Source organism: Protopterus annectens, chromosome 7.part1, assembly GCF_019279795.1.
Source record: "Protopterus annectens isolate FY-2018-M chromosome 7.part1, PAN1.0, whole genome shotgun sequence".
NCBI classification, from domain to species: domain Eukaryota; kingdom Metazoa; phylum Chordata; order Ceratodontiformes; family Protopteridae; genus Protopterus; species Protopterus annectens.
In genome coordinates, this window is record NC_056740.1 from 299,040,076 (window position 1) to 299,055,341 (window position 15,266).

Consider the following 15,266-nt stretch of genomic DNA (forward strand, 5'->3'; position numbering starts at 1 on the left):
GTGACTTTGTTTTGGTCATTTGTTGTACCTACAACCACTATAGACTGGGGGTTAGCCACATCCTCTGTGGCTGTTGGGGTCTCCTCAATGGGCAAGGGAGAACCACTCTTGTCAGTCCTGGAAGAGAAAACAGAAAATGCTTACCTGTTTTGTTGTAATGTTGTACCCATCCCAGGGGAAGCTGTGCTGCTACCATTCATAACACTGTTGGCCTTATTTATCTTGTCAGAAAGAAGCACAAAACTATGCATGCATCTACTCCTTCTCAAATTTCCTTAAGGAGTAGCTTACTAGGTCTGGCTCAAGGTTTAATTCAGGCTAGTGATCCTTCTTGTAAGGTAGTTTCTGGTAAAATAAAGAAGGATACTTCCTTTCCTGATGAGATTCAAGATTCTGAATCTGGACAGAAGGATGAAGGGACAGATACAGTGTTTTCCCCTCAGATTTCTGATTCAGACACAGAGAGCTCAGTTTATGATTCTTCCTGTGGGACTTTCTCTTTCTCTGAGACTATTTTTTTGAATATCCCAGTGTTCATTGGGAGAACACTGAGGTTTCTCAGTCCTTAATAACATACTATCAACTGTAACAGAAGGAATTTCCAGTAACTGTACCCTTTCATCAAATTTTGCCTGCCTTAGAGGATGTGTGTGTTACTGCCTGCAATTTTCCTAACAGTCAGCCAGATGCCCCTTAAAAGGCAGATAGGATGGATAAAGTTGCTCAGTCCTTTAAGTTTTTATACACTCTTCCCAAATCTATCCAAGCAGCTATTGGTTTAGTTAATCATTCTGCTACTAACATGCAATTATTTTCAATCCTACTACTTCTGATAGGGATGGGAAGATTATTGATAAGAATGGGAAGAAAGGTTTATGCTTCTGCAACATTGATTTTCAGAGTTTTGAATTTTCAGGCAAAAATGAATCAGGAACATTTGTCTATAGTTGATTCTTGTGTAGAAAAATCTACTTTAAACAATTTATTTTTCAAGTCACTGCACATTATATGCAGTGTGTGTATGACTGTTGATAACTTCACAGCTTCACAACACAACCTCACTGGTACAGCTTCACAGCACAACCTCACTGGTACTTTTCTGAGGAAGTTTGCATAGCTGCAGTCTTAGAACCTCTCAGATGATGTTAAAAATAAGATTTTAAATTCTCCTTTGAAAAGAGATTTTTTTCCACTCTGCTACAGAGGTGATCAAAAAGTGTGATGAAAGGGGTAAGCTGATACAGGAAATCTCTAATATTTGTCATCCCTTCTTTTTTCCCCATTTCCCAATGGATTCTCTAACCCTTCATCCAAGTTTGGTAACCAGCAAAATAAACAGTGTCAACAAAATGCAGGTAAACAGACATTTAAAGAAGAAATGGCATGGGGGTTCCAAGAATTCTAGAAATTCCCCAAAAACAGGGAATAGGCTAGTAAGTCAGAATGACTATTTAAAAGACTTTGCTACCCCACTTTGTTCTCCAGAAAGTCTGAATCTCCACTGTTCTCTTTGTCAACAGATATTTTAAGACAAATGGGTTCTGGAGATCATTCATCAATGTTACAGATGGCAGTGGGAGGGAAATTCCTCCTTTCTAGGGGGTAATTTCTCATCCTCCAGACCAGAATCTTTTATTTCCACCTATCCTTCATCAAATGCTGTCCCATGGAGTGACAGAACCAACTCTCCTTTCCCAGGTGGAAAAGGGGTTTTATTCATGGATGTTTTTAGTGCCAAAGAAAGAAAATGCTTGGAGACCAGTTCTAGAACTTTCCTTCCTAAACCTGTTTGTGATAGTCCCCATTTGAAAATGATGTCACTTCACAATCTCTTTCTCCTTCTTCCTCATTAAAGCTTCCTGGTAACACTAGGTTTAAAAGATGCTTATTATCGCATCCCTATTCATCCAAATTTCAGGTGTTTATTAAGGTTTTGTGTGTTTGGATCACATTATCATTGTCTGCCTTACCCTTTTTTGACTATCCACTGCACCAAAAGTGTTCCAGTGACTGTTCATTGCAAGCTACAGGGTATCTACATTTTTCCATATTTAGATGACTTATCTTTGCAGAGTGTTAGGAATCTTTCTCTTGAGTGAGAGACCTCTTAAATAAGCTGGGATTCCAAGAGAACATTCTAAAGTCTTTCTTGACTCTTTCTCACAAGATTGTGTTTCTGGGGGTATCATCTACACATAATAGTTCAAACAGATTTTCTTCCGCAGGAAAAAATAGATTTATATCTAGATCAATTATTAGGGTTTTCCACTTAGACTTCAGTCACTGCAAGGGAATACCTCAGCATTTTGGGTCTCATGGCTTCTATGATTTTCATAACACCCCTAACAAGACTTCACATGAGAAAGGTGCAATGGTATCTGAAGTGTCTGGTCCCAGCACCAACATGCTTTGGTTTTCAAATCCTAGTGCTGGGGTTAGTCAGAAGAGAATTCACTTGGTGGAGACAACAAATATCTCTAAATCCAGGCCTCTCATTCTCTCTCTCTTTTCCAAAACAGTCAGTCACCACAGACACCTCATACTTTGCTTGGGGAGCAGTTTCAGGAGGGAAAGAAAGTTCAAAGTGTGTGGGACACCAAGGACAGATGCAAGCATATGAATATAAAGAAGATATTTGCCCTTGTCACTGCACTCAACTCTTTGAATCATCTTTAGCCCTCAAAACATTGTCAAGTTGTTATACAAATTACCACAGTCATGTGGTACATCAACAAGCAAGGGAGAATCAAGTTGTACCCCCTTTGCAGGATTGCTATATTAGCTTGGGATATAGCTTCACAGCACAAGCTCACTGTACTGGTATCCTGTCAGAACAAAATTATGTGGCAGGCAAACTGATCAGAGTAGGCTCTCATGAATGGAAACTAGATCAGGGGGTCTTCCAAGATTTGATCTATTTGTGGGTAGTTCCTCTAGAAGACCTGGCAGGATTCTGCTCCAGGACTCCATGCAATTAGGCCTGGAAGAAAGATGCCTTTTTTACCCTTGGATTGGAATGTTTCTGTATGCTTTTCTACCCTTTACAATAATATCCAGAGTACTTCTGAAGATTCAGAAGGAATCACCCAAGTTTATTGTGGTGACACCGTTCTGGCCCAGGTAACCATGGTTGTCCCTTCTTTTGGAAATGACCAAGGTCAATTGCCACAAGTTTTCTAACAGAATGGATTTACACCCACAAGAACAGGGGTGTTTGACACACCCCAACAGCAACCAACTTCAACTGACTGCCTGGATAAGGGCCTTAATTCCTTTTAGGTACCTCCTTACTGAGGATGTGCAGCAGCTACTAATGGACACAAGAAAACCTGCTACTAGAAAATTATATGTTAGCAAATGGAAAAAGTTTTGTAGTTGGTGCCGACAACATAAACAAGCACCCATGCATGGATAGTGTTTTTCTTGCTTTATAATATTTCTGTGAGGTACTATCCAATGGCCTTTCTTACTCATGTATCAAGGTTCATTTATTGGCCATTTCAGCATGTCTGCCTATGGATCCTTCTCTTTCAATGTAGTCTCAAGTCAAAATGTCTTTGAAAGAGGTTTTGTATAAGAGGTCTCCAAGAAAACTGGTGTTCTCTCCTTGGATTTTTAATTTTGCATTAGATAATTAAACACTTGCTCCATTTGAACTGACTAAGCTGTCTGAACTGAAGTTCTTAACATGGAAGACAGTTTTACTGATTGCTTTGACCTCTGCAAGAAGAGTACCTGAACTGTAAATTCTTACTGTGTTATCCACTCCTCATATTGCATTAGGACATGGTTTCTTCAAGAAATAATCTTTCGTATGGTTTCTTCAAGAAATAATCTTTCTTTTATGCCTAATGTGGTATACAAGTTTTCTTTAATCCATACTATCCATCTCCCTGCTTTCTTTACTAAACCCAAAATGAGGGAGAAAGGACACACCATACGTTGGATGTCCACGCACAACTCAGGTACTATTTTGATAGTACTAAATTTTTCAGATCTTCGGATCAATTGTTCATTTATTATGAAGGTAAGAAGAAGGGATAACCTGTGTCAAAATAGTCTATTTCAAAATGGCTGTCTAAGACTATTAACTTTTGGTATACTCACCATAATAAACCTATTCCGGTCAGGGTCAAGGCCCTCTCTTCTAGGGCCTTGGCTTCATCTATGGCTTTTGGGAAGGGGTGTATTCTAAATATAGTCTAGAAGCAGCAACATGGTCCTCTGTACATACTTTTACAAAGCACTATACGCTTGATTCATTCTCTAGATCTAGATCAGTCTTTGCAAGGACCATTCTTAAGGGGCTCTTGGACTCTTCTTCTACCTCCAAGGAGTAGTAACCTAGGATCATCTACCCATATAGCTAAGGCTACTGCAGCAGTGGTCAATGTGATGCACATATTACAGTAGTGTAAGTAAACGTACACAGTAGTAGATATTCCAATGATCAATGCTGCAGTAGCTGCAGTAGCTGCTCCGTCCCTCTATCCCCCTTGTTTTTAGATATGTTGTTTATGCCACTGTGTTTTTATTTATTTTTTGCTCTTACTAGGATTATCCTTTCAGGGCCTTCCTCTCTTTGTTGTTAGGAATGCTCTGAAGTGCTTGGTACCCAAATGTATCTTTAGTCAGCTCACCTCGAGCTGTGTGACAGTTTGGGTGTATGGAAGTTGCACTGAAGTCTTGAAAGGTGGACGGTTCTTATATCCTTGGTAGGATATAACCCATATAGCTAAAACTACTCTGTGATCATTCAAACAGCTGCTGTTATGATAAGTTTACTTTCACAACTGTACTTTCTCTCATCTCACACTAAGTTACCATTATACCCTTATCAGAAGACCATGGCTTCAGACAATGTAGTTTTAAGGATCACAGAGACACACAGACATCTTCACAATGACAAACACACATTTCTAGGAGGAAAAAGGAGATAAATATTCCTTTGAGAGAAAAAATAAAGATTAAGAGGCCCACTGTCTTTGGCTGAATAAAGAGAATAACTCAGCAACTGTCGTCTAGCATTTGGCACAGAGGGGTATGGCTAAGAGCTGTAGTGCATCTGATACAAGATTTGATTCATTTAGTTCTCATTGGCCAGCTATAGGTTCATAGGTTCATAGGTAGGTACTAGGCTATTGGCCCTTTGGCCTATATAAGCCTAGCCAAAGGTACCCTGGCTTTCGCCACCCAAGAAAATTATTTTCCTGTGCCACTGTCGAGCAGAGCCACAGAAGTGATCCCCAGGGTGAATTTCCTATCTCCCATCCAATCATCAAGATTTTTCTTGAAGAGCGCTAATGTGGAGCTTTGTTTGATATAGATAGGTAGTTTATTCCAGAGTATGGGAAGTCTCTGGGACAGGAATCTATCCCTCCAGCATGTCCTGTTTATTGTGGTGACAAGGTTTAGGTCCCTAGACCATGTAGCTCGTAGGGATTGGGATTTCTTTAAGTGGAGCATTTCTAAAAGCTCTGGGTTTGACATAGCTTTGTGTGTTAGGCAGAGATCGCCTCTGAGCAGGCGATATGCAACGGAGTAAAGCTGCAGTTTTTTGAGACGGTTTACATAGGGCATCTGTTTGAGGCAGGTAATCCTCTTTGTAAGGTATTTCTGTGGCCTTTCCAGTTGTTGTAGATGTCTTGTGAGGTACATACCAAAAGGGGCATTGTACTCTATAATGGGTCTAATGAGTGACGAGTAGAGGGGAACAATGACCTCTTTTTTCCTGGATGAGAAACCTTTTGTGATGAGGTGTGCCACATAGGAATATTTCCTGACTACTGTGGCAATGTGATTATCAAAGGAGAGACTACTGTCCACCTGTGTCCCAAGGTCTCTTATCACATTGTCAGTGTTAAGTAGACTATGTGGTAGTTCATGGGTACTGAGTTTTTACCAAAAGGGATGACAATGCACTTTTTGGCATTGAGCTTGAGGCCATGGCTTTGACACCAGGCATCTGTATCAGCGAGGCCCTTTTGTAGGATGTCCACATCTTTTGGAGTTTTGATTATGGCTCCTAGTTTGCAGTCATCTGCAAACTTCATTAGCCAAAGACCATCTGTGTTGGCCTGTACTTCAGAGAAGTAGATACCAAATAAGAGAGGACCCAGGACTGAACCCATGTGAGCTTACACAAGTCAAGTAACCTGGCATTGCTTACGGCAAATGGGAATTTTGGCTAGGCTCCTTAATGGTCTCCTGGACTGGAAGACTATTCATAACATAAGCCTATTTATATTAATAAACATGAACAGTGATTTTGTGATTTGCTATTCACCTACAAATATTCATTATAAATTGAGCATTATCAATGGGAAGAAACAGACTCCAATGAAGAGAAAACAAAACATACTGATGTGATTGTAGCTAGAAAAAATACTGATGCTCTTTTTTCTTATTGCTGAGTAAATTGAAACTAAATCAGCTACACATTTCAGAACATAATCCACTATTCCACACATAGAGTAATGCCTTTAAAATAGAGAGAACTATATGAAAAAATGATTTAAGATCACTTGAGGCATGTCAGCATGCACAAGCCTCCTAACATAAACAGCTGGACCCATCTATAAGAAAAAAGTGACAGCGTAAGTGCACCCAATCTTAGGTGCTTTGGAAACATTAGCAAATACATGGCATATGTACATACAACACATCAATAAATGATTCACAGACATTGAAGTATGTAAAAAGAGACAGAAGAGGGAAGGCATTATGTAAAATAAAGGTATTATTTTAAAAATTAATGAAATGTATTTTTTAAAATAATATCATTCACTGCAGTTCAGAAAGAACACTAACATGGCCACTCTGTAATAAATAATGTGGTAAAAAATGAAGTTTGCAGCCTAAAGTGGATTAGATATTCATAAGTTTGACACTGAGCAGACTTGCCATGGGTAGTGCTACATAAATAAGTCAAGTACTTTTGAAATCAGCAGTAACCATCCAATGCTGTAGGCTGTGCTAAAGTAGATTATGTAACCTGGGCCCATTAACATAAGTAAAGCATGGTCATTATTATGCATGTAAGAGCCACTACTGTGCAACACAAGCACAACTGAGAGCCTACACAAGGGCTGCACAGCAAAGTGCCATATATGGAAAAGAAATGAGATGATAGGACAGTCAGAAAGTACAAAGAGCAAGCAGAAGAATACACAGAAGGGCAAAGGAAAGAGAAAAGAATCATGGAGAAGGGATAGTAATTTTGATTTGTGATAAAGTTACTCTTTTTATATTTAGAGGGGAAGGAAAGAGGAGGAGGATAGGGGGGGGAGCAGGGGATGCTATGGATGAGCAGGAGGATAAAGGGAAGGAAGCACGGACAGATTCATGAAAACATATATCATGGATAAAGACAGACAGGAGAGCTGCTGAGAGGGTGCCACAGAGAAAAAAAATACTGACAGAGACAGGGTGGAGAAGTGGTGATGGAGTGGACTGGACAACAAACATGAGAGGGTGACTGACATACAAGAAAGGTGAATAACATGGTATTGCATGGGGTGGGTGAGGACTGCCAGACAAGCAGCATGGACGGCAGTCCGTGAGCTCCTCCACTCTTTCACTTAGAGTGGCTCTCTCATTTTCCTTCTCACACTACTGGCGGTCCAAAAATTATGAGATCGTTCCAGGCACAGTTTACTGTCCACATCCCTCTCCCTCCAAATCAGTGGTCCCAAAATGGTGTGCAGTACCACATTTGGAAATTAGAGTAACAGGATTGGTGCTGTACAGCTGATAGTCAAAAACTGCAAGACGGAAATAACTAATTAAATAAATAAAAAAAATATTCATAGAAATATGAACCTGAATAGGGAAATTGAAAATTGCTTTGAATAAGCAGATTACATGTAGACTTTACCTATTTTTTGAACAAAAGAATTACTGAGCCCTCACCTAATCTGGCTGAATTTTAATAACATTTTTTGACAGAGACAAGTGCAGAAAACAACTCACAGGTCATAAGCACCAGGGTAGTTCTCCCTCTTATGTGCCTTTGTTTCTTTTTTCTTTTCTGTATTTGGTTTATATTTTTTCCATACAGAAATCACATATGTAACTAAGAGAGTTTGATATTTTCATACTAATGATTGTGTTCCTGCTCTTTACTAGCTACCTTTTTTACAGAATTTTCTAATTGTTTTTTATTGCATATAGCTCTTCCAGAGTCATTGCCTAGGATTAGTCACATAATTTGTAATCAAAGGGCAGAACAATTACAGTTCCTGGTTCACATATTTACCATACATTTCACGCAGTATGTACCGTGGGCAAGCTGTTTGCACGTATTGTCCTGAAGAGGGTCCACATTCTTGCAGAAAGATTTTACCCTGAGCATCAGTGTGGGTTCAGAGCTGGGTGGTCTACTGTAGACATAGTTTTCTCTGTTAGACAACTACAAGAAAAGTCCAGGGAGCAGAACAAACCACTGTATGTTGCCTTAATTGATCTGACCAAAGTATTTGACTTCATCAGTAGGAAAGGTCTGTTTGTAATTCTGGCAAAGATCGACTGTCCTGCAATACTGCTTAGCATTATCAGGGTCTTCCATGAAGGCATGAAGGGGACTGTCATGTACAATGGAGCCACATCCAAACCTTTTGAGATTCTCAGTGGAGTAAAGCAAGGGTGCATAATGGCTCCAGCATTGTTTGGTATCTTCTTTTCAGTTCTGTTGAAATTTACTTTTGGAACTGCTACAGAGGGTACCTTTCTCCAAATCAGAATGGATGGCAACCTCTTCATACTCTTGAGACTTAGATCAAAGATTAGGGTGCTTAGGAAGCATCTAAGGGAGGTCCTGTTCACTGATAATGCAGTTATTCTGGATCTCACTCAGCAAGAAATTCAGCTACTCTTGACTCACTTTGTGGATACATGTATGGAATTTGGTCTCGCGATCAGTTCAAAGAAGACCTAGGTGATGGGCCAAAATGTGGGTAGTGAGCCATCAATCATGGTGAGTGACTATGAGCTGGAGTTTGTCCATGAGTTCATGTACCTATGCTCTATGATCTCTGACAACTTGTCCCTTGACAGCGAGTTCAGCACGTGCATTGGAAAAGCTGCCACAAGGTTTTCCAGCCTGACAAAGAGAGTATGGACTAATAATATGCTTACTGTGCACACCAAGGTGCGGGTTTATACACCCTGTGTTTTGTCCACATTACTGCACGCCCGTGAAACATGGACTCTGTGCTCAAAACAGAAGCAATGGCTCAATGTATTCCACATGCGCTGCCTTAGGCACAAACATGATATCTCATTGCAGGATAAGATCCTCAACAGCACAGTGCTTGAGGGGACAGGCATCACCTCCATGTTCACCCTCCTGAAACTGAGATATATGTGTTGGTTAGGTTATGTCTCACTCATGCCAGATGGCTGAATACCAAAAGACCTCCTTTTTGGAGAGCCTGACTCTGGAAAGAGGTTGAAAGGGCAGCACAAACTGCGCTACAAGCACATATGCAAGCATGACCTCAGTGCTGTCTCCATCAGTGTGAATAGCTGGTATTCTCTCACCTCAGACACAAGATTGCTTGAAAACAGGAAGTGAAGGAAGCTTTCACTATACAGGAAACCACCTTGGCAAGGAGAGCAAAGGATAAGAGAGCCTTCAGGAAGATCCATGCCCATGATACCAGACCAACATCTGCCTACTGCTGCCCCAATTGTGGAAAGGATTGCCACTCCTGGACTGGATTGTACAGCCACATGAAACACTGCTCAAATCAGTCCAATAGAGGTCACAAACCCATGATTCTTTGGGATCAAAATATGTCTACTACTTTCACGTCTTATGTATTATTGATGTACTCCCCTGCAGAAAGCATATAAAAGCTTCAGTTACATGCACAGAAAAAAAAGTCATAAGTTCACATATGCTTTCATGCCACTGAAAAAATGCACATAATACAGATTGAATTACATTATTTTTTAGTTTACCCAATGAAAGTTTTACAAGACTTAACTGCAGCTCATGTATTGGTGACATTTTGACCCATAAAACAGTGACATATTTATTTTCAAACACCACACTTTCCAAAACACATTTAGACAGGCCTGACAGACTTCACATGCCTTTCAATATCTGTGCAAAGACAGAGTTGACTCAATCTTCCATGGTCAGGGAAGAACCCATACTGCTGCTAAATCAGAGGATCATCTATTGGATGTCCCCTTATATCCAGCAGTAAGTCATAAGCTTTCACAGGAAGGCTGAGAAGTGTGATACATACATCCTTATGCACATCTGTTTACAAATGAGGACTATCATTCCATTTTGCCAGTCCAGAAGTACTGTATATGACTTCCATTGATACTGAAGAAAGTGTATTGACAATGACACCTCAACAATAGCCAATGCCTTCTGCATTTCCATCTGGGTCTCATTCACTCTTACAAACTTGTCACTGTGAAGGTGATTTAATCACTACAATGATCTCATCTCCAGAAATGGGCCTAATCTCCCCAGCTTTTTAGAGCAGTGCCTTTCCAGAGGAGGATGCCTTGCATTAAAGTCTTCCTTCCTCCTCCCTACAATGTCACCATTTTAGGTTAACGTTTTTATGCCTTTGCTAACAACAGCTTAAGTGATGTCTTAATCAGCCCTCTTGAATCACTGGATGGTTTGCAACAATTTCTTTGAGGCTGTATGAATGTCATTCACCATTGTTTTGCCAAAATCCTCCCATGCTCGCATCTTTACTTTGGTGACAGCCTTAGCTACTGCATTACTGGATTATTGGCACCTATTCATTAAATCTGGACCTCCTCGCTAGCATTGCATGGAAGGTCTCCTTTTTTCAAATCAACTAATTCTCTCTATCTCTCTCTCTCCTGATGTTCAGCAGTGTGTCCAGGGGTTACTACCATGAAAGGTGCCAACCAGATTTGGCCACAACTTTTTGTCACCACATGAAATAGATTTAAAACATGGTCCTTTCAGACTCCAATATTTGTCAGATGTCAGTGCTCTTCTCCTCACCTGGGGTAAGATAGAGCACTTACAGAGGTGAGATTTGAACTCTTCATACACAGAAGCACTTGTTAGATGTTCACATGACAGCCTCCCTAAATTTTTAGGTGTTACGGGTCTGTCGAAGTGTTGTCTTGTCCATCTGATCCAAGTCCAACTCATCACCAGGTAGTGATCAGATGACAGCTTGCCACCTCTTTTCAGTCATTTCCAGAACATATGGCCTCAGGTTTAAGGACCTACAAAGCTGATCATTGGCCTTTTACCCGAGGTGCTCTAGCACCAGATACACTTATAGGTTCATAAGTTTATAGGTGTTTACAAGGTTATTGATCGATGGATTTTTAGAAGCCTAGCCATACATCCCCATGAAGTTTCTATCCCTTTTATTTTTTAATACAAATAACTCAGAGATAAGCAGGAAATGTACATGTCACCCTTATTCATGAGGGACAAGGGTGCTAAACTGGGAGTGAAGTTACAGTTACTCATCCGTTTGTTCAGATTATGTCTGAATAGTGTAAGATAAGTACTTTGCCTTATGTGAAGAGGAAGATGACTCCAAATAAGTTGTATTCTCTGTGATACATATCTGTGTCCTCCAACATGTTCAATTTATTTTGCAGAAAAGATTTAGATCTCTTGACCTAGTGTTTATGCCCCCACTGGACTTGTGAATGTGCAGTAGGTCTGACAGGTGAGGGCCTGCTGATGGTTTGTACATGCCCTCAGTAATGTATATGACAACAAGAAGAGGCTCAAGGTTTTGAGACAGTCTGCATAGTTTCCATGATTTAGACCCTTTATTTTCTTATTACAAAAGCATTGTGGGCATTTAAGTTGTGTCAGAAATGTGGACAGGTACATACTGAAGGGAGCATCATACTCCATGATAGTAAGCCTGATAAGTATGGAATACAGTGTAATGATTAAATTCTTGGACTAGGACCCATAACCTTAGTAATAAGCTGTGAAATGAAAAATAACTTTCTTAAAATAGTGGAAACATGATGATCAAAGGACAGTTCGATATCTATGTAGGTTCCCAGATCTCTAGCTACTGTATCAGTTTTCTGAGATATATTGTCCATGTACTTGCTGAAGGATACTGCTATACATTTCTTGGCACTCAGTTTTAGTCCATGGTTTTGACACTAGTAAACAGTTTGGGAAAGGAACTCTTTAAGGATATGTGTATCCTCTGGGGAGTTTATAATGGTACCAAGTTTATAGTCATCTGCGACTTTGTCAGTCATAAACCCTTAACAGTAGCTTTGACCTCCAAGAAATAAATGCCAGAGAAAAGTGGCCCAAGGACTAAATCCCAGGGTACTGCACTAGTGACAGATGTTTTCAAGGAGTAGAGCTGTCCACCCTAATTTCCTGAGTTCTATTTGTACACCAATTTACTAGCCAATGAGTTACACAGAGATTAACATTTAGCTGAGATAGTTTGTTATAAGCGGCTTTCTGTTTGAACATGGTGTCTTATTTTGGGTAATCTATAATTAGCACAGAAATCCAGTAAGAACGCATGACCCAGGTTTGGATTAGGCAACCCATGGCCCCTGATCATGCCTTTCTGCATGTCTTTGCCATTACCTGTTAGGCACATATGCACAAACAACACTCAAGGGTTTTCTTTCTACAACTTGTAGTTGTACTGAGGTGACCTTCTCATTCACCAATGCAAACTCCAGCAGTATATTACCCTGCAGAGAGTCAGTTAGTATTGCCATACCTCCTCAGTTTCTCCCCTGAGGGGAAACTCTAAAAGGAGAAGAAAGAAAACAGCTCTTACGAAGGTCAGCTTCCAGAAAAAACAGCCCGTCGTATAGGAAGTAAGGCCACCAAAAGATGTAACTATCAATTCTGGCATCTCGTGCCATCCTCTGATCTGCCCCCCCCCCCCCAACTTTAAGTTGAGGAACAAAAAAAGAAAAAAAGACAAAAATCCCTGATCATGTGCTCTTAATTTAAGGAGAAAGCCAGCTAAGAGGTCTGTTCTGATTCTTTCGTCCTTGATCAACACAAAAAGAAAAAAAAACTCTGTTCTCTGATCTAATGTAAGGAGCAGGCCAGGTCTGTTTTTATTAAAGGTGCTTCTTAAGCATTTAAATTACCAATTAGCCTTTATATTGTATAAGGTCCAGTTGTAGTTTTTAGCTCAATATCCTAAGCACCCACAGGAAATCCACACAGACACAGGGAGATCACATACTAGAGTCAAAGACCAGGACTGAACTCCAGACTTTTCTACTGACAAACAGCAATACTAACTACTGCACCATGATGAAACTGTTTAAACTGAATAATATTTTAAGTGCAGTTTTTTTTTAATGTTGATTGCAGAAAAGATCAAAGAGAACAGATTACCATGGCTTGGATAAATGCACAGAAAAGCCGAAGACAATCTGGTGAAGAAAATTTGGGACAGACATGAAGAAGTTAAGAGGAAATGAGAACATTCAGCAAAGAGGTGAATGGATTGTGTGAAAGAAGATCTAAGACACTCAGGCATGAGTATTGAAGAAGGCAGAAATGTGGCATTGTGTCAAGAGAGATGGCGACAGTCAACACGATTCCCTGACCCCATGTAGAAAATGGGAAAAAAGGGGGGCTGCTGCTGCTGCTGATGATGATGATGATTTTTAATGGCTATTATTTCAAATGACTAAGTGAAGAACTAAAGTTACATGTTCACAGTATTTACTTTTGTTAATCATGTCCATGTAATATGGAATCAAGCAAGACTGAGGGATATACATCAAATTAATTTTACCAACGTGTTTTTCATAGATACAGAAGTTTAAAAACTAGGAAGTCTGTTCCACATTAAGTTTTAATGTGTAAAATGCTTGCATTACAAAATTCTAACAACTGCATTTTTAACATGAAGTGCATTTTATTTTTTTAATTTCCATTTGCTTGCTTTATAGTTTGACTTCTATGAACTCTTTTACAATCATCACCTCAAGACATCCATAAATAAGTTCAATTCCCTGTGTTTCTGTATACGTTTTAATGGTTTTAAAGACTGTAAACCTATGTCCTTTTCTGCTCATTTCAGTCTTCAGATAAAGTCACCTTGAATAAAAGTGAGTAAGAATCTAAAGACAGTTAACAGCTTCCAGTACCCTTGGCCTCAGCAGTTCCAAGCACTGAAAAAATTGGAACAGCACTGCAGAGTTAAGGCAGGCATAGCTCTAGCCTTCTTTGTTTCCTTCCTGGTTATGAAGGCGTAACAATGGAATAGAAAGGCAGGTGAAATCAAGGTATTTCTTATCCAGCAGAGAAAAAAAAGGTGAATACAGAGTGTGGGTCATAAGGTAGCCCCACCCTTTTCATCTCTCTACACTGGGTATGAATTTGCTTGTACACGGGGAAAGAAACAGAATTAGACAATACTCAGATATTAAGAAAGTGAGGAAGGGAGGGAAGTAGAGAGAGAGTGAGACAGACAGGAGGCACAGCAGGCTAAATTTCTACGAAAGGGAAAGGAGTTTTCATTAGTAGCTAAGCTTTCCCTTCCAACATCCTATGCTCGATTTCAATGTACGTATAGTTTGAAAGCTGGAAAACAAACTGGAACAACTACTGGCTTTCACTTTCTTAAGAGACAAGCGCACGCACAGAGGTAAGGGAAAATCATTTTCCTAACCACTTAACTGATACTTCATTCAGCTTTAGCTCTGACATAAAACGTGCTACTGCAGCAAGGAATAGTGAATGGATGCGTAATCTTGCTATGTTTTTGATAGAACCGTCTGCTGTTTTACCAGGTTTACTAATATTATTGAAAATTCAAAGATGTTTCAGCAACAGAATGCGACAGGAGTATTTATGAGGTGTAATGTTTCTTTAACTGTAGTCCAGTTTTTACCCACATGCTTTAAAAAACAAGTTTTCTTTTCTTTGCATTGAGAGATTGTTCCAAGTCTTACAAAGTAAATATTACTTTACCTAAGGAAAGCAGGCTGGAAAACAAGGGACTGTTTGACCCTGAAATTGTGACTTTAGGCTTCTAGTTCCTTTGCTTGCTCTTGCCCTATCTGCTTCTGTTTCCTTCTGCCAAGTATGAATTATGAGTTCCTGAATTTATTTGTCGCCCTATTTCTTCATGCAGCTTGCACTACTTCATAGATGTGTGGCTCTTTTGATTGCGTTTGAACATTCATGTACTTTTTTCAAATGCTTTCTGTAATTTGCAGGTTGCTCTAGTAGCACATATAATCATTAAAAAGTACAAAACTATCATGTTTTCTGAAAG

At 39.7% G+C, this 15,266-nt stretch overlaps 1 protein-coding gene across 2 annotated transcripts in view; it reads left to right on the forward strand.

Moving 5' to 3' along the window:
• Positions 1-14,266: 14,266 nt before the first annotated feature.
• LOC122807740 (laminin subunit beta-1-like) overlaps positions 14,267-15,266 on the forward strand; it is a 2,263,691-nt gene continuing 2,262,691 nt past the window's right edge. For both annotated transcript variants that reach the window (XM_044078727.1, XM_044078725.1), the window contains exon 1: positions 14,267-14,633. The gene's annotated coding sequence lies outside the window, so the exon portion shown is untranslated. The remainder of the gene's footprint in view (positions 14,634-15,266) is intronic.